We start from the raw sequence: 27,107 nt of genomic DNA on the forward strand, positions 1-27,107 counted from the left end.
TGGAGGCATCATGCTACCTGACTTCAAACCATACTACAAGGCTACGGTAACCAAAACAGCATGGTATTGGTACCAAAACAGATATATAGACCAATGGAACAGAACAGATGCCTCAGAAGTAACACCACACATCTACAACCATCTGATCTTTGACAAACCTGACAAAAACAAGAAATGGGGAAAGGATTCCCCATTTAATAAATGGTGCTGGGAAAACTAGCTAGACATATGTAGAAAGCTGAAACTGGATCCCTTCCTTACACCTTACACAAAAGTTAATTCAAGATGAATTAAAAACTTAAATATTAGAACTAAAACCATAAAAACCCTAGAAGAAAACCTAGGTGATACCATTCAGGACATAGACATGGGCAAGGACTTCATAACTAAATCACCAAAAGCAGTGACAACAGAAGCCAAAATTGACAAATGGGATCTAACTAAACTAAAGAGCTTCTGCACAGCAAAAGAAACTACCAACAGAGTGAACAGGCAACCTACAGAATGGGATAACATTTTTGCAATCTACCCATCTGACAAAGGGCTAATATCCAGAATCTACAAAGAACTCAAACAAATTTACAAGAAAAAAACAACCCCATCAAGAAGTGGGCAAAGGATATGAACAGACATTTCTCAAAAGAAGACATTTATGCAGCCAACAGACACATGAAAAAATGCTCATCATCACTGGCCATCAGAGAAATGCAATTCAAAACCACAATGAGATACCATCTCACACCAGTTAGAATGGCAATCATTAAAAAGTCAGGAAATAACAGATGCTGGAGAGGATGTGGAGAAATAGGAATATTTTTACACTGCTGGTGGGAGTGTGAATTAGTTCAACTATTGTGGAAGACAATCTTTGTTGTTCTGCAGTCTCCATTGGTGGCCATTCCTCAAGGATCTAGAACTAGTAATACCATTTGACCCAGCAATCCCATTACTGGTTATATACCCAAAGGATTATAAATCATTCTACTATAAAGACATAGACACATGTATGTTTATTGCGGCACTATTCACAATAGCAAAGATTTGGAACCAACGCAAATGTCCATCAATGATAGACTGGATTAAGAAAATGTGGCACATATACACCGTGGAATACTAATGCAGCCATAAAAAAGGATGAGTTCATGTTCTTTGTATGGACATGGATGAAGTTGGAAACCATCATTCTCAGCAAACTATCACAAGAACAGAAAACCAAACACCGCATGTTCTCACTCATAGGTGGGAACTGAACAATGAGATCACTTGGACTTGGGAAGGGGAACATCACACACTGGGGCCTACTGAGGAGTAGGGGACTGGGGGACGGATAGCATTAGGAGAAATACCTAAGTAAATGATGAGTTGATGGGTGCAGCAAACCAACATGGCACATATATACCTATGTATCAAACCCGCACATGTGCACATGTACCCTAGAACTTAAAGTATAATAAAATAAATAAATAAATGTATTTACAATGCTGTTAGATTATGTCAAGTTTTTCTTCATGGAGCCAAACCACTTTGCATTTCCACCAGCAACATATGGACACAACTTCCTTCACAGCCACACCAAAGAATGTATTGGAAAGTTTTTGAAATTTCTCCCAATAAGAGAGAAACTGCAGCATAGTTTTCATTTGCTTTTCTCTTATGTGTTAATATGTGTTTAAAGATCATCTGCATTTTTTTGTGACTTGCCTATTGATCACTTTGTTACCTACTTCTGGATTCACTTAATTTCTTCAAGTCAGCCTATTTTAGGTCCTTCTTATTTTTCTGTTCATTGTTGACTCTCATCTGAACCACTCTATCAGCCTCCTAGCTGGTCTCCCTGCTTCCACCCTCACCTGCAACCCAGCATATTCTCACAAAGCAGCTAATCTGATCTTTTTCTTAAAGAACTAGCAGTATTCCCTAGGCTATATTCCTCTAATGGATTCTCATCACAAAGTCTATAATCTTTATCAGGGCTCACATTGCATACAAGGTCTTAACCGACCTGGCCTGCCTTTCACTCAGCTGCAACCATCCTTGTGTCTTTCTATAAGGTCTTAACCACCTGGCCTGTCTTTCAATCTGCTGCAGCCACCCTTGTGTTTTTCTGTCCTTTGGTCAAACCAAGTTTGCTTCCATGTAAGGACCTCAAAAGCAGTTATTCCTCTGTGTGGAAGCTCCCCCACATCCTCACAAGGTTCCCCTCACTTTTAGAACGGATCACATGTCACCTAAGGAAAACAGCCAACGTCCGCCTCCTTCGCTACTGTAAAACTGCCCTCCTCCTCGATCTATTGCTCTGTTTTACTTTCTTCTAAACATTTCACCACCTCACATTCTTGATTATTCATGTGCTATTTATCCCTAGCTCCCTCTAGAATGTAAGGTTCAGAGTTAGGATGGGGAGTCTGTCTTGTGTAGTTCCATTTGCCCTGCATCTGGAACACATATGCTCATTAGATATGTTTCAGCATACCTAAAACTATTAAGCTTCTCCCAGTTTTCCCATATCTTCTAAGATTTCTTTTAGTGCTGTCTCTTGATTGGTCATCTAAGACAGCATCAGAACTCTTAAAGGGGCAGCTATTCAGAACTTCCAAGAACCACAAAAGAGCTACCAAGAATCACAAAAACTTTAATGAGAATTTCTAATGTCCTGTGAAAAGTCAATGGTTAACTTCAGTTTGGCAAAGGAACATTTAATACTAAACTATCTTAACTACAAAATGACTCATCCCATTGATTCATGTTCTGAGACAAAAATATACATCTGAATTTTATAGGGAAGTACAATGCACCAATTATCAAAGTACATTTTTTATTTGTGTCCCCAGGATCAAACAAAATGGAACTGTGTATGATGTTACTATAAAAGATGTCCAATCATAAATGACAGGTAAATAAGTAATGTTCCAACCAGTCCATGGTATACCAAGATTCTATTAGAAGGCATGAGGTAGAACAGGGTGCAGGTGCACAGGCATGGAAAGACATCCTGGAGTGCTCTCTAGGTGTCAAGCACTGTTTCAGGAACTTATGTCATTATTTCACTATGTTAGGTAAAGTTAGGAAGCAGCACATCTACAGGAATCTTGTTTTTGAAGAAATGTTATATTCACATGCATAAAGATTAAGAAAGAATTAATACCAGAATCATAACGAATGTTAGCTTTGAGTATTCTGAGTATAACAAATTACTTTTCTGTATTTTCTGTATGTTTTCCATTAAACACAATGGAAAGGAGTGCTTAAAATAGCTACTGAAAAGAGGACAAGTCTGTTGCTCAGAGGCTTTTTCACTTCATATTGTCCATTCTTTCTTTCGCTCACCCCCAGGGTAGGGGAAAGAAATGGGTCACTGGAGGGCACCTTTACTCCCCAAATCAGTAATGCTTCTAAAGTCAGAACATAAAAGGCTGTATGAAAAATTGGTGAGTAATAGTGAAACTGGATAATAAGATCGCAGTACCTTATTTTGTGTTACGGTTACTACCTTGAGCTACATTAGCGATGCTGCTATGAAGGTAAGGTAGTAAAAAACACTTCTGAGTTCTTAGAAAGAGCTCTTTGAAATGGCTTAAATAAATCATGTTCTTCTGAAATGTTTCAGGAGAGAAGACAAAAGTAGAGCATAATTTGTGTCTATTTTTTTCTATACAACCGAAATAATTCACTTCCTCATTATAAAAAACCAAGATGTTTCACATCTAAGTAGAAATTTCTCAGTTTCCAGGAATACCAATATAAAATTGTCTCAAATAAAGATTTTAAAAGCAAACTTTCAATGTGTTTATACTTTTATCATTTGGTGTTCTGCTGTGTTTCTATGAAAAGTCAATAGGCAAATGCTGAAATTCGCTTGTTTTATCGAATTCCACACAAACACAATTAAAAAGACTAATTGAAATAAAAAGTTAATGGTCATGGTAATCAACACAAAATGAGAAATTCTGTTCTCAGAATCTTTTTAAGAGCTATTCTGCTGTAACACTCCTTATCACCCTATGCTTAATGTCTGGTCCCTTACCTGCCTCTTGCCACCTTCTCCTGTCCTATGCACTCTCAGCTTCAATTCACAGTAACCAAGAGAAATTCTTTAGAATTTATCAACTTATTTATTTGAATGACAAACCTGGGCTATTTCACTACCTCTACTTTTATTCTTACCCATTGAAATAAATGTATAGACATGAGATAGGGCCAGGCAAGATGACAGCTGCCTGTAGTCCCAGCAATTCAGGAGACTGTGGTGGAAAAATATATTGAGCCCAGGTCAGCAATTTGAGGCTAGCATGGGTAACATAGTCAGACGCTCCTCTATTTAGAAAAAAAAACAAAGAGGTAAATGTTGTCTTTGAGTTGTGTAAAATGAACTTTAAATGGAATAAATCATTTAAAAAATCATTTTAAAAGACAGGTCTACTTTACAGGTAAAATATAAGATGTATTCTGGAGTTTTAAAAACTTTAAAGAACTAAATTCAGCATATCTATCATTTCCATGTCATTCTGAGGACTTAAAAACCTTAGTTCTGTTTAGTAGCTGTCTTACTAGTCATTTAAGATCTTTTTGCTTCTTCATTAGCAATATAGGGAGAACATACACAGGTCTTAATCTGTATTTGGAGGGGTCAAATGAGACATACATAAAATGTGTTGTAGGCCAGGTGAGGTGGCTCATGCCTGTAATCCGGCCCTTTGGGAGGCTGAGGTGGGCGGATCTCGAGGTCAAGAGATCGAGACCATCCTGGCCAACATGGCAAAACCCTGTCTCTACTAAAAAATGCAAAAATTAGCTGGGCGTGTTGGCAATGCGCCTATAGTCCCAGCTACTTGGAAGGCTGAGGCAGAAGAATCGCTTGAACCCGGGAGGTGGAGGTTGCAGAGAGCCAAGATCGCACCACTGCACTCCAGCCTGGCAGCAGAGTGAGATGCCATCTCAAAAAAAAAAAAAAAAAAAAAAAAAAAAAGTGTTGTAAATCCTAAAGAATGAAAATAGAGAGCCTGTTTTGGGCTTTCACCGCAAACTATTCATTTACTAACTCGTGTGTAAAATCACTCAGAGTCTAACTTTACACCTCCAAGCAAAGCAGAAGTTTACACAAGTACTTACATGCTTTGCGGATAAAGGTATAATCAATTAATTCACATAACGTATTTATTTATTTTAAGACAATTCTGAAATATCCTGAAAAGTGAGTATAGTACATCCCAGTTACAAAGTCACATTCATCATGAGTCTTAATTATTCTACCTTTTTAAAAACTTAAGAGCCCAACCAAAGTTTATATAGAAGAGCTATAAGACATTTCCTCTAAATTAATGAAATCTCTGACATTTAAATGAAACCAATGAACCAACTGGATTTAAATATCTTTACGATACAGTGTTTTCTATTTTGTAAGACTGACTTTTTATTCAAGACGTATTGTTCCCCAGAATTATTTTTACCTAGATTTATCTCTTTCCAAAATTTTAGAGGCAAAATTTCAAATGTTTCCTCTCTTCTACCTCCTCCCATCCCCCTGCCTCTCCCAGCAGTTTAAAGTCTGAAGAACTCCAACTCTCTAATCTTTGAACAAGATGCTTCTGGCAGGAGGGGGAAGGAGGAACCATGGCAACAAACACTGCCGCGTAGTTAAGGTCTGGCATTTTAACTTTCAATCTTTACATTACAAATTGAAGTCTAAACTTATGTTTCATCTCTTTGAAACTTTTGACCATGAACCACCTCACCTCTCTTTTAGAACAAGGAGGTAAACAAAGTCTGTTAAGTCGCCAGAATAAATCTGGAGACCCATTTTGTGTTAAACTGGGAATTTTCTTTCTTTCTTGAGATGGAGTCTCGCTCTGTCACCCAGGCTAGAATCCAATGGCACATTTCAGCTCATGGTAACCTCTGCCTCCCAGGTTCAAGCGATTCTCCTACCTCAGCCTCCCAAGTAGCTGGGATTACAGGTACCCACCACCATGCCTGGCTAATATTTCTTTATTTATTTTTAGTAGAGACGTGGTTTTCTCATGCTGGCCAGGCTGGTCTCAAACTCTGGACCTCAGGTGATCCACCTGCCTAGGCCTCCCAAAGTGCTGGGATTACAGGCATGAGCCATCACGCCCAGCATAAACCGGGAATTTTAAAGTAAACAGAACTTCATGGGTAAATTCCTTTGGAGGGAAAAACACGCTAATTTTTCTGCAGCCCTGGCAGTAACATTTCACATCTTTCCCAGTTATTTTAAGCACACTCTATTTTCTTTCCTTCTGTGTTCAAATTATAGTTAGAAGGAATTAGCAGCTTCTATCAAGGTGGCTTAAAACAACCTATTAAGAATACCATGGCAACCTCTATTTTGAATTTAAATAAGAAATTCCAAAATATTTGGGTATGAATTTTCCTGAGTATTAGTATTAGTATTATTTCTTCCATACTCTAATAAATGGGCACTTACCTGGTTTCTTTATTTAGGTACCATCTGAATAGGTAAAGAGAGAGAATGCGATAGGTACCTGAACGCTGGGGTATTTGAGACATTATTTAGAAACAGGAAAGAATATACCCCCAAAAAGCCTCAAATAATGCTTATTATGCCAAAGGATAATAAATAGAGACACAAACAGGAAGAGGCACAAAATGGAGGGTCCCATGCCAGCCTGGAAGAATGAGATGAGAGAGCACGAGCATTTAGGTAGGGAGGAAAGAAATTGACTGGACCCTGTGGGGAAGGACGAAGGAGTAGGAATGCAAGGCAGAGCCAGTCTTTGTTCATGGTGCCCAGACCTGGAAAAGCTGGCTACAGGCATGAAGGAGGCCTATGTGGAGGATACCTCCCAGGAGACCCTGGGGACAGTGGCAGCCAAAGGCATGCCAAGGGCAGATGTCATCCATCACCTCCTTACCTTCTGGCATCTCTCGGTCATGGATGTGGTGTACATGGAGACTCTCCACAGCTTCAAAAGCAAATTCGGTAGGCTCTACAGCAGCAGACACTGGTGCTACTGGCACTGTGCTCCCAGTTGCTGCCTCACAGATCTCAGACTCACAGGGCCACACACGACTCCGGCGCCAGCCCCACTTGGGGCACACACAACAGTTCAGTGTGTTCCCCATGGGGCTCCTCTACTCCTCTCTGCCACTACCTGTGCCTTAGCTTGAAGGTTTGGCCTCTCACATCAGCTGTTCTAGGCCAGGGCTTCGCTGCACCTGCAGAGATGGTCTTGCCTGCTGCTCTCCCGCCTGCCCCACAGCTTGGCCCCAGGTGGGGCTCAGGCCGAGGCCCACACCCCACCGCCTCCCGTGAGCTGACTTGTCTGGGAGGGTGAAGACCAGCTGGTTTTTAAATAGGTTGTGAACCCAACAAACGCTGAAGAGACACAACTACTGCCTGAAGAGACTACAGAGGGAGCTGCCTCCAGACTGAAGCCCCCTGACCCAGGGGGAGCCCAGGCATGTGGCTCACAATGCCCCGCCCGGCTGCCCCATCCCACAGTTCACAATGCCCTGCCCCACAGCTCAGTGTCCCAGCCTGGGCTACCCCACCCTGTGACTTATGATGCTGCTGCTTTCCTGGCCTCTTGGTGCAGTGCTGTTGGGACTAAGGCTTTCATTCATCATAGGCTTTCTGAGCTTTTGGGTCCTAAGGAAAGCACAGGCCGATTTGTTACTCGAAGTCATCCTCCTCTGTGAGTTCTGCAGGAAGTCCCAGTTAGTAGAATGGGTCCCATTAGCAAGTCCGTTTTGCCAAGTAGAACATTTTTCATTTGCTCACTGAATTTAGATATACCTAAATTGTTGAATGTTTTTGTATCTAAACACTCCCCTCCTGTCTTCCAAGGGGTAATTTTTGTCAGAACTTTGTCCATATCAATTCCTGGGACCCTAGTTCTACTCTTACTGAAGAGTTATTGCGGTGTATCTTGCATGAGATCCTAGGACACATCCTGCCTCCACTTCCTTATTTACAAAATAGGGGCCTAACTTGTCCCCACAAGCTCTGAAATACTGAAACTAGCCAACTCCCTTTTTCCTCTATGTTTCTTCCTTCCATGGCAGAGTTTTTCTGATTTCCTTTCTTTGATTAACAATGCACTAAGCATGATTTTCTCATACAAACTTGAGAACCATAAAGTAGTCCTTATTACTCTTAGGACCATAGTCCCAATTCAATAAAGATGAATAGTTAAGAACTGGCAAGCAGTAGGTGCCTGACAGTGTTCCAACTGTGGTATGCTCATTTAACCCTCAGAAATAATCACATTTTACAAATTTTACAGAAGAAATTGAGATGAAGAAGTAAGTAAGCTCCCCAAAGTCACATGACTGCTCAGGGGTGGCCAGGATTTGATCCCAGGTAGTCTATATTCCCCAATTTCCCCAGCCTGATTATCAGAAAGTGAAGGTGGAAGTCAAGCTTTTAGAGGAAGTGATATTGTAGGTTAGTATAATTTTTAGAAGAACAACGATTTTTTTGTCTGGATTTTAAAATGTCTCACCTTCATTCTTCATTCAGTGGCTGCCACTGTCTCCAGAGTCCCCTGGGAGCTATCCTCCACATCGGCCTCTTTCATGCCTGTAGCCAGCTTTCCCAGGGCTGGGCACCAGGAACAAAGATTGGCTCTGCCTTGCATTCCCACCCCTTAGTTTTTCCCCACAGGGTCCAGTCAATTTCTTTCCTCCCTACCTAAATGCCCAGTTCTTGCTCTCTCATGTCATTCTTCCACGCTGGCATAGGACCTTCCACTTTGTGCCTCTTCCTGTTTGTGTCTCTATTTATTATCCTTTGGCATAATAATAATTGATTAAGTCCCTTCTACATGCCAGGCACTGTATATGTGAAACAGTCCCCACTGTCAGTGAGTTTAGGCAGAGAAGCAAACAAAGGCTTAGAGAGTTCAGTTTTCTGAGACCACACTTCTGGACAATGCATGAACCTGGGATACAAACCCAGGCCTATTTGATTCCAAATTTGGTATTGGGGTGGTTTTAATTTTATTCTGAAAACATGAGAATCTTTGAACCATCACTGGTAAGGCATCACTGTCAGATGTGTGTGCAGTGTGGTCACTCTGAACAATAACAAGGGATTGCGGGAAACAACAGGACCAACTAACAGGCTTCATCTTAAAGAATAGTAATGTTAAAGGCAGTGGCAATGAGTAAAGCGAAGGGAAAAGTTTTGTGATCATTTGGGATATTGAACAGGTAATGCTTGGTAATTATATATGAAGAGGGGAGATAGAGGGAAAACAGCTGCTAAGGCTCTGGTGTAGAGGACTGGGGAAACAGTGGTGCCTTTCTCCTAGCAGAGAATATAGGAAGAAAAATAGGTAAGAAGGAAAACATAGGTTTTTAGTCTCAGCATCACATTAAAATGGAGCTCTCTAGTCAAGAGTTGGATATAAATCTCTGTAAGCTAAGTCCATTTGTGACATCCCAACATATGTTTTCAAAAATAATACACATATTAAATCTACAAAGAACTCAAACAAATTTACAAGAAAAAACAACCCCATCAAAAAGTGGGCAAAGGATATGAACAGACAGTTTTCAAAAGAAGACATTCATACAGCCAACAGACACATGAAAAAATGCTCATCATCACTGGCCATCAGAGAAATACAAATCAAAACCACAATGGGATACCATCTCACACCAGTTAGAATGGCAATCATTAAAAAGTCAGGAAACAACAGGTGCTGGAGAGGATGTGGAGAAATAAGAACACTTTTACACTGTTGGTGGGACTGCAAACTAGTTCAACCATTATGGAAAACGGTATGGCGATTCCTCAAGGATCTAGAACTAGATGTACCATATGACCCAGCCATCCCATTACTGGGTATATACCCAAAGGATTATAAATCATGCTGCTATAAAGACACATGCACACATATGTTTATTGCGGCACTATTCACAATAGCAGAGACTTGGAATGAACCCGAATGTCCATCAGTGACAGACTGGATTAAGAAAATGTGGCACATATACACCATGGAATACTATGCAGCCATAAAAAGGATGAGTTGGTGTCCTTTGTAGGGACATGGATGCAGCTGGAAACCATCATTCTCAGCAAACTATCACAAGAACAGAAAACCAAACACCACATGTTCTCACTCATAGGTGGGAACTGAACAATGAGATCACCTGGACTCGGGAAGGGGAATATCATACACCGGGGCCTATCACAGGGAGTGGGGAGGGGGGAGGGATTGCACTGGGAGTTATACCTGATGTAAATGACGAGTTGATGGGTGCTGACGAGTTGGTGGGTACAGCACACCAACATGGCACAAGTATACATATGTAACAAACCTGCACGTTATGCACATGTACCCTAGAACTTAAAGTATAATAATAAAAATAATAAAAATAATAAAAATTTAAAAAATAAAAAAATTTAAAAAAATAGCAGCAACTTTGGAGGAAGAGTAAAAAATAATTAAGAAAATTATATGCATTTGCAAAAAAATGTATTTATAAACCCTATAACCACAAAAGTGGCCATGAAAAGGACCCAGAGGAATTGTTATCATAGGAAGAAAAGGATCACTTCAAAAAACAGGGAAGGAGTGATGATTAATATTTAATTTAATTCTGTTGAAAAATTTAAATAAAGTTTGAAGACAAGTATAGGTGATATGTTGAAATGTGGGAGGCCACAGTGGAAGGAAAAGAATTCAAGAAAGTTCAGTTTCAGTAACTAATATCTAGTGAAATCCTCAGGATCCAGTGGCTACATTCTGTGTTAAGAATAATATTGTCTGAAGTCCTAGAATTTTAAACTTGCTAAGCAGGAAAATATTGGAAAGCTTCGTTATGAAAATAGCTTTCAAAACATTTTAATGGAAAGGAATATTGATGTACATTTTTAAAAAATCTTATCTTTCTATAACATTGGCAAGGCTGAGGCAGTAAAGAGAAAAAAATAGAGTAATGTGATTTGAATTAATCAGGAGTTAGATTATGTGAAATAAGCTGAGACCTTGTTTACTCATGACTCCAGAGTCAACTAATTAATTTATTAATTCATTCAATACTCATTTGATACCTGAGCCCTTAGCACATGCCATACACTTTGTGTGAGTGCTGGGGATATTGCTTTGACCAACATAAACAAGATTCTTATTGTTCTGGAACTTATCTTCTAGTAAAGGAGTTAACAGACTGTGTTGCCATCACTCCTGCCTGCATTACCTAGGAGGGCTACTGATGTCCAGCTATTCTATTTTCATTCCAGATTGCTTGGTAGATGAAGAGAAGGAGGAGGAAGGATTTTACAAGTTACTCACAGCACAGTGCTTACAAATCACTGGCTTAAAGCTTAGTCAAATAGCCATAGCAAGCTGCAGGGAAGCTCAGAAAACATGATCACATAGCTAGGGTGATAAATGCAGAAGAAACAATTGGCTATGAAAAGGAAACTAGCATGCTATGCCACAATCTCTAAGGGAAGATTAGGGAAGTTTCAGCCTAAAGCAAGAATAATCACAATAAAATTGTATAATCTTTTGCAAGTACATATGAAAAACATACAAAGAGTTTGTCATAATCTTTTCTTAAGCTAAGAGAACAGAAAAAGTGGAAAGAAGATTAAACTGTAGAATGAAGTGTTGGTTTAGAGGCAAGAAAGATTTTATGGCATTCAAAAGATCAGTGTTATATTGTTGTGGGATTTAGGAGGACAAGAGAGACCTCGGGTTAAAACAAGAGAGACCTCGGGTTAAAACTGGAGAATCTTTTATTGACTGCACTCAGGCCCAGCAGACTCACATCCAAAGACTGGGCCCAAAACAAAGACAGCACTTGACTTTTATACACGCTTTACAAAAGGGGGTAGCTAGCTTGAAGCAAGTTTACGGTGGGGTGAAAGCAGGATACAGAGGCAGGACAAAGACAGTTAATCAAATTGTAACAGGTTCATAACTCAGGATTGCGCATAACCATTGCTATGCAACCCAGATGTCTGTTATCTAGATTTGCCTAGGCTTATCCTATAACCTTCACTATGGTGCCTAGACAGCTGTAGTTCAGGCCTGCTCAGGCTTCTCATGACCTTCGCTGTACTTTTTAGATAAAACAGAATATTTGAAGTTACTAGTTCAGAGAACAAGAATCTATAAACTCATACTCTAAAACAAAGGAAAATTTGTTTTCTTCTCCCTACGTTGAGGGAGTGCTGGGAGAGTCTCCAGAGTCCATTAGATAATATTATCAAGACCTTTCCCGGGTCTGGGCTGTGTCTGGTGCTGCCTCTGGGACAAGTCAGCCTATTACAGGAAAGCTTATTTCTCTTTCTTTTTAATTTTATTTTTCTTTAATTTCCCACCTCAGTATGGTATTTTATGTGTATGTTGCGAGTAATTGGATTTATCTTGGATATAATAACTTGACTTTTGAAAAAGTCATTTTTGATGGGAAATTTCCCAGGTGTTCTATAAAGTACTGTCCCATCAGACATTAACAATAATCTTCCATATTCTTGAGATATTTTAATGGCTTCTTCTAAATTCTTCAATTTTTTAGTTTATATTAACCTGGGAATGATGTTTGGGTATTGTCTCATCCAAACTGCTGTTACCCATTCCCATCATAAGTCAGAGATGTCTTGGTTATTTTGTGCTCTAGCAATTAACTCATCATGAACTCTGGACTTATTTGCTATTCCAATCATTTGTGCTAATTCACTTTTCATAAGCATAATGGATTTACCATTGTTAACCCATAAACCGTATAGAACTTATACATCTGATTTGACTCCGTGTGCTAAAATTTTACATATACTCTGTAACTCTTGCCTAGTGCAAAACTTATTTTCAGTAGAGATAATATTTCTGCATTCACATCCCTATGTAATTTTTTACTGTTACTGCTGGTCAGGCTTTCCAGGGATTATCATAACCTCCTGGGTCCTCTGGATGAGGGATATATTCTTCAGGATAACTTTGTAATAAATCTTTTATCTATCTAAATCAATAGTACCTAAAGTCTTGAGTAACAAGGTTAGTACTTGATTTTTCTTAGCTCTGTGAGCTAATGTGACCAATGCCTGAGGTTGGGTGATAAGGCCAACAATCAGCCTGGTCTTTGCCAGAACTTTTTTTCTAATACATTTCTCTACTGATTTCCAGGGGTCACTGCATGTCAATATATGAGTTCTGGCATCGCAATTTGTTTAAATGTTTTGTGACTGACTAGCAACATAGTAACTTAATATAATTTTAAAATACAATTTGCAAGTAAAATGTTGATATGGTTTGATAGTGTCTCCATCCAAATCTCATCTTGAATTCTCACATGTCATTGGAGGGAGTCGGTGGGAGCTAATCGAATCATGGGGGCAGGTCTTTCCTGTGCTGTTCTCGTGATAGTGAATAAGTCTCCCAATATCTGAGGCTTTTAAAAAGGGGAATTTCCCTGCACAAGTTCTCTTTTCTTGTCTGTTGTCATGTGAGATGTGCCTTTCATCTTCTGCCATGATTGTGAGGTCTCCCCAGCCACATGGAACTGTAAGTCCAACGAGCCTCTTTCTTTTTGTAAGTTGCCCAGTCTACATAATCACTGTTTTCAGATTCTAAAAGTAATTTTGGATAGTTCCACTAAATCAACGCAAATGAACACTTGAATTCAGTTCTATTCCTACCCAAATTCCATGAAAATGACTAAATATAAACAATTGAATAAGAAACACAAAAACTGAGCATAAAATACTAAAAGGAATTAAAAAATAAAAAAGGAATGAAAAAAGCAAACAGATGATGGCTTCAAAGTTACAGAAACTGGAAAATGGATGGTCTAATTGTTGCTGACATAAAACAGAAAAAGTTGAAATCCAGCTCTCAGACTTGAGGGACTCCCATAAAAGAAAGCCACCTAATACCTCGGGATAGAGTGAAGAGAGCCACCATAACAACAAAATGAAGTAGGCAATACAGAGTAGCAATGGCAAAGCTTAAATATTATTAGCATAAGTAAGTCTGAGAATGCTTAGTGTGTACATTGTCTAATCAGCCCACAGCATTCTGATTGCTCATGTAACTCAACACGGTGAGTTAATCTCATTAAGCCTAATCCTAAGCAAAGCCAGAAAGTCATTGATGCTGTTTTTGGACTGAGAGTTCTTAAGCTGTCATTCTCAGTTGAGGGTGGCTAGATATTTCAGATAGCCATGAAAATTAAGTGCTTCTTAAAGCGAACAAAGAAATATCTCAGAGAACAAGAAAAGAGAATAGGAGAAGAACAAGAAACAGAACAAGAGGAGGAAAAGAACAAGAAACATAGAGAATAAGAAGAGAACAACATCACTATATAGTATAAGGATGCCTGTCCAAAGATTTTGTTCGGTAGCTGCTTAAGTCCTTCTTGGACCTGTAAAGACTATCATGTGTGTTTAACTTCTCAATGATCTGACCACACTCTTCCAACCACTGAGCTCCATTTTTCAATGTAGTGCTGGCTTCTTGATAGCCTTTCAGCCACTCCTCATAATCATCCTCAGAAAGAACGGCATAAGCCACAGAGTGCACAAGCCAGCAAATCAGCCACTGGTGAATGGAAGCAAGTAGAATGTTTTACCTCACAGGGGACATCACACATGCTCAAAAGTTAAAGAAACCACTGCTTTTTAAGGACACTTTAATTCAACATTTACACAGTTCCAAAGGGATATTTAAAAACAGTTCTCCTATTTTTTAACTAAACCACTTCTACTGTAAGATGGAGAGTGCACAGGAAGTTGCATGAGTTAATTCCCCACAGCAGAGAGATACAGGAGCTGTGCATTATCCATGTGTACATGTATGGTAAGCAGGTACCAATACGAGGAAGCAGGAAGTATGTTTCAACATAGCAACATAATGTCCAATGTGCCTTGAGCTCAGGAGTTTGAGATCAGCATGGACAACATAGGGAGACTTCATCTTTACAAAACAAATATAAAAGAAAATAACCAGTCTTGGTGGCACGTACCTGTGATCCTAGCTGCTAGGGAGATTAAGGTGGGACAACTGCTTGAGCCCAGAGGTTTGAGGCTACGGTGAGCCATAATCACATCACTGTACTCCAGCCTGGATGACATTATGAGACCTTGTTTGGAAAAAAAGCGCCTAATGTGCTGTCCCATGAAAGATCCAGCCTTTCAAGCAGCTACACCCATGTATGTGCATGTATTCACAAGTGCATGCATCGTGTATTCAGCAGAACACACTAAGGCAAGAAAGCAGCCAGCATCTGAGCATATCTCCAGCTATCATCACTGGCAGGAAAAGCTGACATTAGTGTCGTTTAAAGTCTTTCAGGTAACTCCTTTCCTGCTCACAATGGGTTCCATGAATTATTTGTTCAAGTCATAGATCAACCAATGTCAAAAGGATAAGACAGGGATAAGAAAACAGTTTTCTTACGACAGTTATGACATTGTTTGAGTTTTCTAAGAAAGAGACCAGTAACTAAAGTTGATTCTACATGTGATGCCTCCTCTTTCTGCACTACTGGTGATGAGTTACAGAGGGCTATACAGGTAATTCACGTTTGATTTGGCTACGCATCTAGTCCCTGCCATGGGCACAGGAGGAGTAGGTGGGAGGGGAAAGGGGCGGGCAGTAGAAGAATATGCTTCTGTGAAGCCAGCCAACATACCAGAAAGTACAACTCCAATGGTCAAAAATAGCATTTTCACATTTCACTTACCTTTTGTGGCAAAATATCCAGATGGCATAATGTTTCCCCCATGTGTTTTAATACTTTTAAAAATGTCTCACAAAATACACTATCCTATAAAAACATGGAAATACTGTGGCTGGAAAACCTTTCAGTAAACCTTGTAGCCAGCATGCTTAGCATGGCTTTGTATTATTGTTTTTCCAGTGTCCATGAGAATACTCAGTGGTCAAATAGGAGTACAGACATCAGTTGGGCTCAGGCATGAGCTTTGGAAAACCAATTGGGTATAGATGTGTCCAAACAAGACTAAAATCTGTTCTGTACATGAAAGTCAAACAAAAACAACACTGGGGAGAACCAAAGTTGCCAGGAGAGTCATCAGAGAAACATCAGTGCCTACATACACCCAAATCTGTAAAACTCATATCCCAACATTTATATTTTTGTGCAGAAGTGGAAAGGGTAAAATGCACATTCTAAATTGCTCAAGTACAACTTTGCTTCCTGATACTGAAGAAGCTCCTAATCAGGTAAGACACAACCCAGTAGGCAGCCAACCCATTTCTGCCCAGAAACACGTGGGTGTACACAGTTCATTGCCCTGTGAGTATTTCCATGATGACAAACAGGGCTAGGGTACTGGATTCCACAGATAATCTAATATGCTATAAAAAGTAGAGGAGCCTAGCTTGAATTTTGGAAAAAATAAAATCCTATAAAAACAAAATAACCCTATACAAATAGAATATGCCTCTGTGGTGTTTTCATACGTACACTGTTCTATATTTACAGCCTTCATCTCTCCATAGCCTCACATTTATGCCTTTTGTACTTTCTGTAGTACTTAGAATTCGATGTCAAATCAACAAAAAGTTTAAGAAACAGATCACGTGAGAACAAAACCTAGATGAAATTAATTTAAGTAGCTATTACTAAAAACAGAATTATTTCATGGGTAAAATATAATGCCCTGAGAATCCCCATGTATTCCTCGTTTTTAAAAGCCACTAGTCATACTGTACTCAAATGAAACCACCGTTCTTCCCACAATTGGTAAAGATTACTAAGATTTTCAACTAATCAGTAATCCTAGAATAGCTTTATATTTTTGACAGTCAAATAAAATAAGCTTAATAATTATTTTCCTCAATACATAAGATCACGATTTAACAAATAAGATTCACAAATAAGATTCACAAATTCCTTAGGGAATACATAAAATACAAAAAAAAAAAAATAAGATTCACAAATTCCTTAGAGAATGCATTTAGATTTGGGTATCAGGGAGCAGACAGGACAAAAAGCTTGATGAAAAGGAGCAGCAATAATGCAGCCACAGTTGGACACTGCCCTTGTACCCACAACACAGTTCTTGGTGATGAACAAAAAATAAACCACAACAATTGAGAAGAATAGGTGCTAGAGAACATATATCTACTTATCAGAGCACTTAAAGAAGATCATCACAGGCCAACCAAAATTCTTTATCTTCCCAAAGTCACAACACAATGTTGGTAAAACTGGAATCAGAATTCATACTCTAAGGATTTTGCCTGACACATTGAGTTGCTGTCTCTGAAACAACTATTGGCTGAAACTGACCATCTGTGCCACTCTGCCTTGAACCACCATTATCATCCATGGGCTTTTACTCCTAAGTCAACTTGACAACCTACCTGAAAGAGCCTTTCAGCTTTGGGCAAACAATAAGAAAATCATGAGGACCGCAGTTAGGAAAAGCAGCTGATTGACAAAGTGGTTGCCAAGAACTCTCTGCTATACATGACACTGCACCAATACTTACAGCCCCTTTACAGTAGAGTTAAAGTTGCACTGAAAGACTTTGAACAATTATATCCTTTCTCTGTCACTGGGAGAGTAAAAAATGAAAGACCACCATTGCTCTGTTGATAGAATGTGTGTCCTACAGCTAAACACCAATAAAAAGAAAAGATGGCCTAACACTCCTAAAAACGGTCAAGTTTTATCTTTCCCTACCTTTTTCCTCAAAGTTGAACATAACTGTGTATATCCTAGTCTTTTCATTTACATCTAATGGACATAAACCTATTTATTCTCCTGCCATAAAAATATACTAGCAAAGCTATTTGCAGTAGGAAAAAAAGAAAAAGAGAATTCTAGCACTGGCTGTGTATGTAATTGACTTCCGGCTCTACTCTCTAAAAGTATTATTCTTTACTTTTTTAGCTCAGAATTATCAAAGTAACTTGATCTTTAGGTAGCAAACTGGGAGATTCAGTATAGATCCACTTGACTCAAAAGCTCCTCACTGTTTCATCTTTAAACTGGAGTAGGAAAAAAATTACAAACCTCTAGAACATTCCCAATTCAGCACGAATAAACTCTTCCTCTCTCCTTTCCTCACCAAAGCATCTACAGTTCCTCACACATCTTTCATCATGGTGCATCCTCACCCACCAAGACTTTGGTTAGTACCAATCACCCATAAATTCTTCTTACTGCTCTCCACCCACTTGTGCGGCCTCCTCTCATTTCCCACTCATCCTTCCATGCACAACCTCCAGACTTCAAGTGCACACAAGCCTCGCCATTCTCCTTTTCTATACATTCCAATCCATGCTTATGTCAACATGTTATCCTTCTGAGATATGCCTCAACTACAGCAGGCCCTGGACCACCCATCTCTGTGGCTCTTCAGTTTGGTGCTTCCTAATCAACTTTAAATGCCTAAGAGTGAGGATAGTCTTTCTTCAGCTCTGGATAAATTGCTGCATTCTCTCTCAACTATCTAGTGGTTGTGTGCGCTTACCAAAGATATCAAATCCATGTCTTTGTTTCTCAATATGTAAAGCAATTGCTTGAAAAGAGCGTTATCAAAATTAAGAGAGGCCAGGCATAGTGGCTCACGTCTATATTCCCAGTACTTTGGGAAGCTGAGGTGGGTGGATCACCTCAGGCCAGGAGCTCAAGACCAACCTGACCAACATGGTGAAACCCCATCTCTACTAAAAACACAAAATTAGCTGGGCATGGCGGTGCATACCTGTAATCCCAGCTACTTGGGAACCTGAGGCAGGAGAATTGCTTGAACCCAAGAGACAGAGGTTGCAGTGAGCCAAGATCACGTCACTGCACTTTAGTCTGGGCAACAAGAGTGAAACTCTCTATCAAAAAACAAAAAACAACAACAAAAAAACAAATCCATGTCTTAGTTTCTCAATATGGAAAGCAACTGCTTGAAAAGAGTGTTATCAAGATTAAGTGAGGCTGGGCACAGTGGCTCATGCCTGTAATCCCAGCACTTTGGGAGGCCAAAGCAGGTGGATCACTTGAGGTCAGAAGCACAAGACCAGCCTCGCCAACATCGTGAAACCCCATATCTACTAAAAACACAAAAAGTAGGTGGGCATGGTGGCAGGAGCCTGTAATCCCAGCTACTCAGAAGGCAGGGGCAGGAGAATCGCTTGAACGTGGGATGAGGAGGTTGTAGTGAGCTGAGATGACACCACTGCACTTAAGCCTAGGTGACAGTGAGTCTCCACCTCAAAAAAAAAAAAAAAAAAAAAATAGATTAAGTGGCATCAGGTAAAAGATTAACTAAAAAGAGATGGGACCATAACTATAACCACAAATGACCTGTTCTTTCTTATACTCCCATATAATTTAAAATTCATCGACCAGGTGAGGTATTACATCAAGCCTGTAATCCCAACACTTTGGGAGGCTGAGGCAGGCAGATTACCTGAGATCAGGAGTTTGAGACCAGCCTGGTAACATGGTGAAACCTTGTTTCTACTAAAAATACAAAAAATTAGCTGGGGGTGGTGGTGCACACCTGTAATCCCAGCTACTTGGGAGGCTAAGGCAGGAGAATTGCTTGAACCCAGGAGGTGGAGGTTGCAGTGAGCCAAGATCGCGCCATTGCACTCCAGCTTGGGCAATAACAGCAAAACTCCGTCTCAAATAATAATAATAATAATAATAATAATAATAATAATATTCATCTTCACATCTTAATCCATATTCACCCAATTTTATCTAACTCCCTTTTCTCCTCCTTACTTGTCCATTAACCGTTGGTCCTAGTTAATGCAACTAGAGAGTAATGGACAGTCTCCAACAAGAGATAGGGCATAAAAAAGTCTGGAGAGCTGCCTAACACGTCCCTCATCTCCATATCCAGAATACCATCACTACCCACTCCATGAGCTATCACAGTCATCAACCATCCCCAATCTCTCTTGTTAAATATGTAACACCAAGGGTTGTTGTCGAGCCAAAGTTCACACTTGCAAACCTAAAAACTAGATCTGGAAGGTATTTCCTGCAAGCGAATGCAGTACTGACCTTTATCCAATAGCTTATAAAGCAGACAGAGCAAACAATTCATGAATCATTTAATAAAGGTTACAGAAAAACTACCCTAACTTTAATAACAGGAAAAGATGTGATTCAGATAGCAACAGAACCCCGTTTTAGCATTGACCGTTCAATGTTAAAGAGGCAAAAAAAAAAAAAAATTAAGATGTGTTTTCTCATAACAAAGTGTAAATATCCTAGTGGAATAAAATAATTTGATAAATATGTATGGGTCTTAATTTTCAAAACTGCTCTGGGGGAAAATGCTTACACACATGTGCAGGAGAACTGTTCTACATGGACCAAACCTCTAATGAGATGAAGTTGTCTCATCTGTCATCATTTGTCACTTTCTCAGATCTCCAGAGGCATGCTCAGATGGAGCTAGGAGAAAGACTTCATAGGACGTGGGAAATGCCAATGAAAATAATGCCCTCATCACACATCTAAACTATTCAGACTCGTCTGCAGCTGCTGATGCAAGAACATCAAACTCTAGAAGTGTAAAGAAAAGGAGCACATGAAGCTTTACTTCTGTTAAATAAAACAAAGAAAATAACTTACTTCATTTTCTTTAATAAAAGTCTCAAATTCCAAGGAGAAGAAGATTTGGAGAGATGTTTGCTGTATTTAATGCTTAAGTACTATATTGAGTCATGCCATACAATGATACAAATGAACTGAGATAAAGCTTTTAAAAAGATATATTTAAAAACTTTCATACACTTAAACTTTCATAAACATATTTTATTTTAAGTGTATAAAGGAGATACAGGCCTAGAAAATTCCAGGACTTTAAGGATTCCTAATGTCTGTTCCTGTATCATCTAAAGGAAAAAATAAATAGGCTCTTACCTATTAAAAGTGTAAAGTATTAAAATCTCAAAACAATTTTCTCCCACTCATAAACACACTCTTTCTCTCTGTCTCTCTCTGCCCCCATCTCTTCTGCTTTCTCTCCCCTTCCCACCGTCTAGCCTCGTGCAACATGTACTATTTTCTGACAAGTCTTCTAGGGTCATAGCTTGCTCTTCTGGTAAAAGCTTCTCATTTTTCTTCTGTGATATGGCTGTCCTAACAATTGGCTGGTGTAGCTACCTGCAAGAAATGAAGATAAAGAACACAAAGCTGCATGGGTCCATCAGAAACCTTGGGGCTAGTTATGCTTCTGAATTCAGAATTTTCCAATTTTATATAGGTATATGCACATTCTAGACCATTTATCATAATGTTCCAAGCAGGGTCTGGGGTAACACTGTTTGCTATAACATATCCACTTTCTGCAGCAAAATGTATGAATATCACATGCAGTGAGATTCATAAAGATTATAATAGCCTTATATCAGTTCTGATTAGGTTTTGCTGCCAAATGACTATTCCCCAAACTTAGGACAAAACTTTTGGAATTCAAAGGCTTTTGGATCTTGGTGCAGGTAAGAGACTATAACCTGGTTTTAGGGCAGTTAATCAAATGCTATTCTTCTTTGGGTTCTTTCAAGTTAGAAAGTCAAGAATCACAATTTATTTCCATCTACAAAATCCCAGATAGTGTGTATGCTGTTTCCAAATGGTTTTGTTTTTGTTTTTAGACACGGTCTCACTCTGTTGCCCAGGTTGGAATGTAGTGGTGCAATCACATCTCATAGCAGCCTTAACCACCTGGGCTCAAGTGATCCTCTCAGGTAGCTGGCACTACACGTGTGCACCACTACACCCAGCTATTGTAAAATTGTTTTTTGAGAGATGGGGTCTCACTGCATTGCCCAGGCTGGTCTTGAACTCCTGGGTTCCAGTGATCCTCCTGCCTTCCAATTTCTGGCATTACAGGTATGAGCCACCATACTAGGCCTGCTTTCAAAATTTTTAATCTAATCTGGTATTTCCCTAACACATCACAGTAGAAAGAATGTAGCCTTTGGAGCCCAGTAGATGTGAATTTAAATTCAGCTTCTTCCACTAAGTGTTTGACTTACTAATGAATAGTGATAGCACTCACCTCTTGGGATGAGAGAAATAATCAGTGAAGTAATGTGTTTGAATGACCAAGTACATGACTGAATAATCATCTTCACAACTCTTTACTCCTCACTGCATCCTAAAATACAACTAATAATCTACTTCATCCAGCCTTCACCCATCTTTATTCACCTCTCTCTGGATCCACCAGTTCCCTTTCTCCTCAGCCTGTCTCATCTTCTCTCAGATCCTTGTTCATAAAGGTCCTCAGTGCTACTATCCACTGTCTAGCAGCAGGGCTTCTACTCCCAGGAGCCACATCTCTTGGTACCATGGCTATGTTAACCACCCCGACGTGCATCCATGGACTCAGCTCTTATGATGACCAGCAAGGTCATCATAATACTTGGTAAATACCTGGTATCTAATCTGACAATTTGTGGTTCCACGGCACCCCAGTATTAATGGTTTAATATGATTATATTTATTATGATTATTTACAAGTCCTAATGAATAGGGTATTTTTTTTTTACTCCCAGAAATATGACCTAAAAACTTCAATGAAATAACAAAGTGGTACCAATCTGGCATCTAACACCAAGAGGACGGTATCAACAGGCTCTCTAGATGCTCATCTTTCTTTGGCCTGTGAGTGAGGCAGAAGTTGCTATTCTTGTCTGTCTCTCCCACTTATGGTAGACTAGTCCATGCCTACCACCTCCAACCTCCATTTTTTCAATGCAGATCAACGTTGCAGCACCCATACAATGGAAAGTTCTCCAGTTAAGGTTAGAAGCCTCAAATGGAAGAGGGAAAGGGCTCATTTTTAAAAAAGCTTCTGTAAAGGAAATACTATACTCAATCAGTACTTTGTTTTATTTTTGCACACTTCCCTAAGCTAAATTCCCTCTGTTGGTTAAAATAAAAATAAACACAATCTGATCTTTGTACTCCATAAGAAAAGAAAGTGCAGATGCTAAGAAATAAGCACTTTGTACAAAGTCTGATATTTCACAGGTTTTGCACAGAAGCAAAGGCCAAAACGGACTACAGTACTAAACAGTCAGAAACAATATCACTCTATTATAGCTCTTGGAAGTGAACTTCGAATGCATTATAGCCTTTCTGACTGGTCATCACGACAAACTTCCCTGCCCTGCTTGTCCTCATCATCATTTTACCCTGTTGCCCATCTCAAGGGTCCCTATTTGATCTTATTCTTAATATAATCTTTTTTCTATCACTAAGTTTCTTGCTCTGGATCATAGGGAGAAAAACTAAAAAAAAAAAAAAAAAAAAAATCAGAAAATACATGACCTCCCTTTACTTTAGTGAAGAAAAGCCCTCCTATATAGATTAGAGATATTAAGTTTTGACCTCTTCTCTCTCAGCCAGCCAGCCAGAAGCCGAGGACTGTGAGGCTTCACTGTGTAAGAAATCTTAGGTGCTGAGGCTATAAGAGGCATAAAATATGCCTTTATGTGCAACACAAAATTAATTTTCCAACTATTATAGAATGAAAACTAGACTTTTGAAGTTCTTTGCTACTAATATTTTCACAGCAATGTAAAAAGATGTGTGGGGAAGCATCTTAAAGAACGAACAAGTATTGTAATGCAAATAACACTAATAACATAATTACATTAACAACTTTTCAACAGTTCTGTTTTTTCACAGATAGAAAAATAAACATTTAGCTATCATTCTTGCAATAGACATGCTATGTCCAACACACAATCATCAAGAAAGTAGCTGTTCTAAAATGTGCACAAGTTTGCCACTTACTGCTTCTGTGATGACCGAGTATGGTGTTCTCACTGCACAAAGCCCAGCTTTTTAGCACCTTCCACCAAAGCAGCTTCATCTGTCAATAAAGAGTTGGTGAAACATTGACCATCACTCATAATGGTAAAATTCTGTTTAGTGTCATTTTTCAAATTAGCGAAACTCACTCTAGTTAAAGAGGCCTGGCATTATCTGCATAGTAGTAAGGACTCAGGGTATAGCAGCACTCACACTTCCTACCACTGGGGTCCTGAAATAAACACTTCTGTTAGATGGGAACACATGGACCTAGAGCTAATTCACCAGGAGAGTGATTTACATTCCTGCTACTTTCACAGGCAAGTTCTCTCTCATTAACCTAAGTAGTATTCCCACAACTTTCTGACCAAACGTCACCTCTGAGCAAGGCCATGTTTATTTGCATGCTGTGGGACTGCCAGAGCTCCAGAAAGTTGGGAGAGTACTTCATACACATCTTCCACAGCAGTTGGAAAGCCCCTGGGGGCTAGGGGATGAGAGAAGCTGGCCCTGCTCTCTCTTCAGAGACTTGCCTAGCCCAGTAGCCTCTGCTGGGAAAAGCAAGACAGCCTGGGTCCTCCCTCTGCTGTCAGTGTTAGGAGAGTCGGGAGAGCAGTCCCAGTTCTCTACAGCTCTAACACCTGTAGTCACAGCCTGGTCATGCTATGAGGGCAGGGGCAGACAGCCGAGTCTGTGGCAGAGGTGGCACCATTACATCATTCACGAATAACTGCCAATACCCTTATCTCCTGAGGAGGGTCCGGCAGGGTGCATCTCACCACAGCCCTCACCTGAGGAGAAGTCATGGTAGATGATGTCATCTCCATCCTCCTCAGTAACAGTCACATGGCATAGGACAGAAGAATGATGATCTTCTGTATGCAGGGGACTGTGGGCTGCAAATGTGAGGCTGGGTTAGTCATCAGTTACAACGCTATCAACATACACCAAGGCTATGTGCAAACCAAACTCACCTAACATCCATTCATGGGTCTCCACTCCATGCAGGACAAGGTCGAGGTCCCTAGTGTGGAGCCTGGGTCCCTGCAAGTCTAGATCTCCTGCTGCTGCTGTGGTTCAGAGTCCTTTCCAATAGTCCCACCGTGTCCTGGTTTCAGCCAGCTCTCCCAGGTACTTTTCTGTTCTTTATCCGTTCTTTAAAAGATGTTTTGGTGCGTCAGCCACTTGACCCCAGAAGCCCACTATTCCCCAAGTCTTGGAACTCAGCTCCTGGGTCCCAGCGAAAGTGGTGGGGAGAACAAAGAGAAGCCATCAGCCCTCTGGTGCCTCTGGAGTCCTGCCTTGCCCACGTGCTTCCTCCTCACTTTCATAAGACCCAGCTGGAACCTGTGTTCCACCTCCCTTGTTGATGTATTCCCAGACCTGCAGGTAGAAGACATGCCCAACTTCCTGACTTTTATAAATGAATATCCAATTGTAACCAACCGTTTACTAGTTCTAAGTTACTGTTGACTATTCTGGGTTTCCGTGGCGGACAATTATATCATCCAAAAATGACAAGTTTTCCATTTTCTTTCCTATATACATGCTTGTTCAGTTCTCCCTGTCTGCGTGGGCTAGCACTTCAAGAATGATGTTCAAAAAGAGAGGTGATAACAGGTTTCCTTTTCCTGAGGTTATTTTAATGCCAATGTATTTTATGTGTCTCTTTTAATTAACAACTGGGTTTAAATTTGAAGTAGATTGGTAGATTTTTATTAAGGAAGCAGCTCTGTGCTTGCTATTTCTCATGGAATTTTCCTCTTCTTTGTTAGTCGTAAATGAATGCTGACTTCCACAAATTTATTTTTAGTTACTTCTCTGACCTGTTTGACTTGAGAGGGATTTTATGGAAGCAAATCCCAACTGTTCACATGGCTACTTCTTGGCCTACAAGAAAAGAAATTGCACATTATATTACAGTTTATTGAAGCCAAATAAGTGAGCTTAGAAAATTCCCTAAGGTCAACACTACAAAAATGGTAAGAAATTTTATACAAAACACTTTAATTTGAGAATTGAGCTTCAAGGTTACCTTCCTCTGCATCTTATAACTATTCAGTCCTAAAAATATTCTTGTACCATAGTGAAAAAAATAATAGAGTCCTTGCCCTTACAGCAAATAAACAAAATAGTGAAATATTTTCTGAATTATAAAGAAGAGTGGCACCCACATTCAAATTGAGTTTCTACTCTCAGTGGTAAACCAAATAAAATTCAAAAACAAAAATATTCCCAGGACCAAATTAATCTACTTTTCATTCCCTACCTAACTTGGCCTTCTATAATAAATTAAGGAGAAGAGGCAAATTTAATCTGAAGCTTATGGATGCATGTACACATGTATATGTATACATGTACATATGTATAATATATGTGTGTGTATATATATACCTTCTTAGAAGTTACAGGTTTTTATTGTGCATATACATGCCATATTTATCATCTTAACCATTTGTAAGTGTACAATCCAGTGACATTAAATGCAATTACAATGCTATGTACCTATCACCACTACTTATACCTCAAACTTTTTCATCTTCCGCAACAGAAATTCTGTACTCACTAAACAACTCTCTCTTCTACCTCCAGTAAAGTCTATTCTGTTTTTACCTCTATGAATTTGCCCATTCTAGGTACCCCATATAAATAGAATCATACATTTTATTTTCTTCAGTAAACAGCTTTTAATATGCACAAATGCTGTATCTAGAAGTGAATATTTTCTATTTGATATACTTAGAAAATTATACCTGTTAAAAATAGTTTTGCATGCCAAATTGCAGCTACAAAGTATCTAAATAATATACATTATATAAATGATTTCTTCTTGAAGATTCAAGCTCAAAAAACCCAGGAAAAATAATTCAAAAGAAAGTTATATATTATTGCTTGATGAATCTTTGGAAATCTTTCCCACATAGGGGAAGTCACCGGATAGGAATGGAATCAAGGGATCACATGAACTGTCCTCTGAAATTTGCTATAGGTTGATTCTCTAAGAGTTAAATTACATCTTGTCTATCAGTCCACACAAAGCTTAAAACAGCCTTAAAGGACCCAGAAAACCAGAAATGATAATCAAGGATAAAAGAAAATTCTGTAGCAGATGCAAATATTCTCTTGTGAGGAAAGTAAGCATTTTCTTGGGTAAAATGCTTTAATTTTAGCCAATGGTCCCATGACAATTTAGATGAGAATGTGGGGCCATCTATAGCCTAAAATCCTCAAATGCTCCTTCTCTCTCCCCAAATATATTTTAGCAAAATGAGCAAGTGATCTAACTGGCTCTGTATTTAAACTGCTTAAAAACATCCGTTGGATACATTTAATCCAATCCTCTATCTTTGCAA

This window comes from Chlorocebus sabaeus, chromosome 6, assembly GCF_047675955.1.
Source record: "Chlorocebus sabaeus isolate Y175 chromosome 6, mChlSab1.0.hap1, whole genome shotgun sequence".
Taxonomy (NCBI): domain Eukaryota; kingdom Metazoa; phylum Chordata; class Mammalia; order Primates; family Cercopithecidae; genus Chlorocebus; species Chlorocebus sabaeus.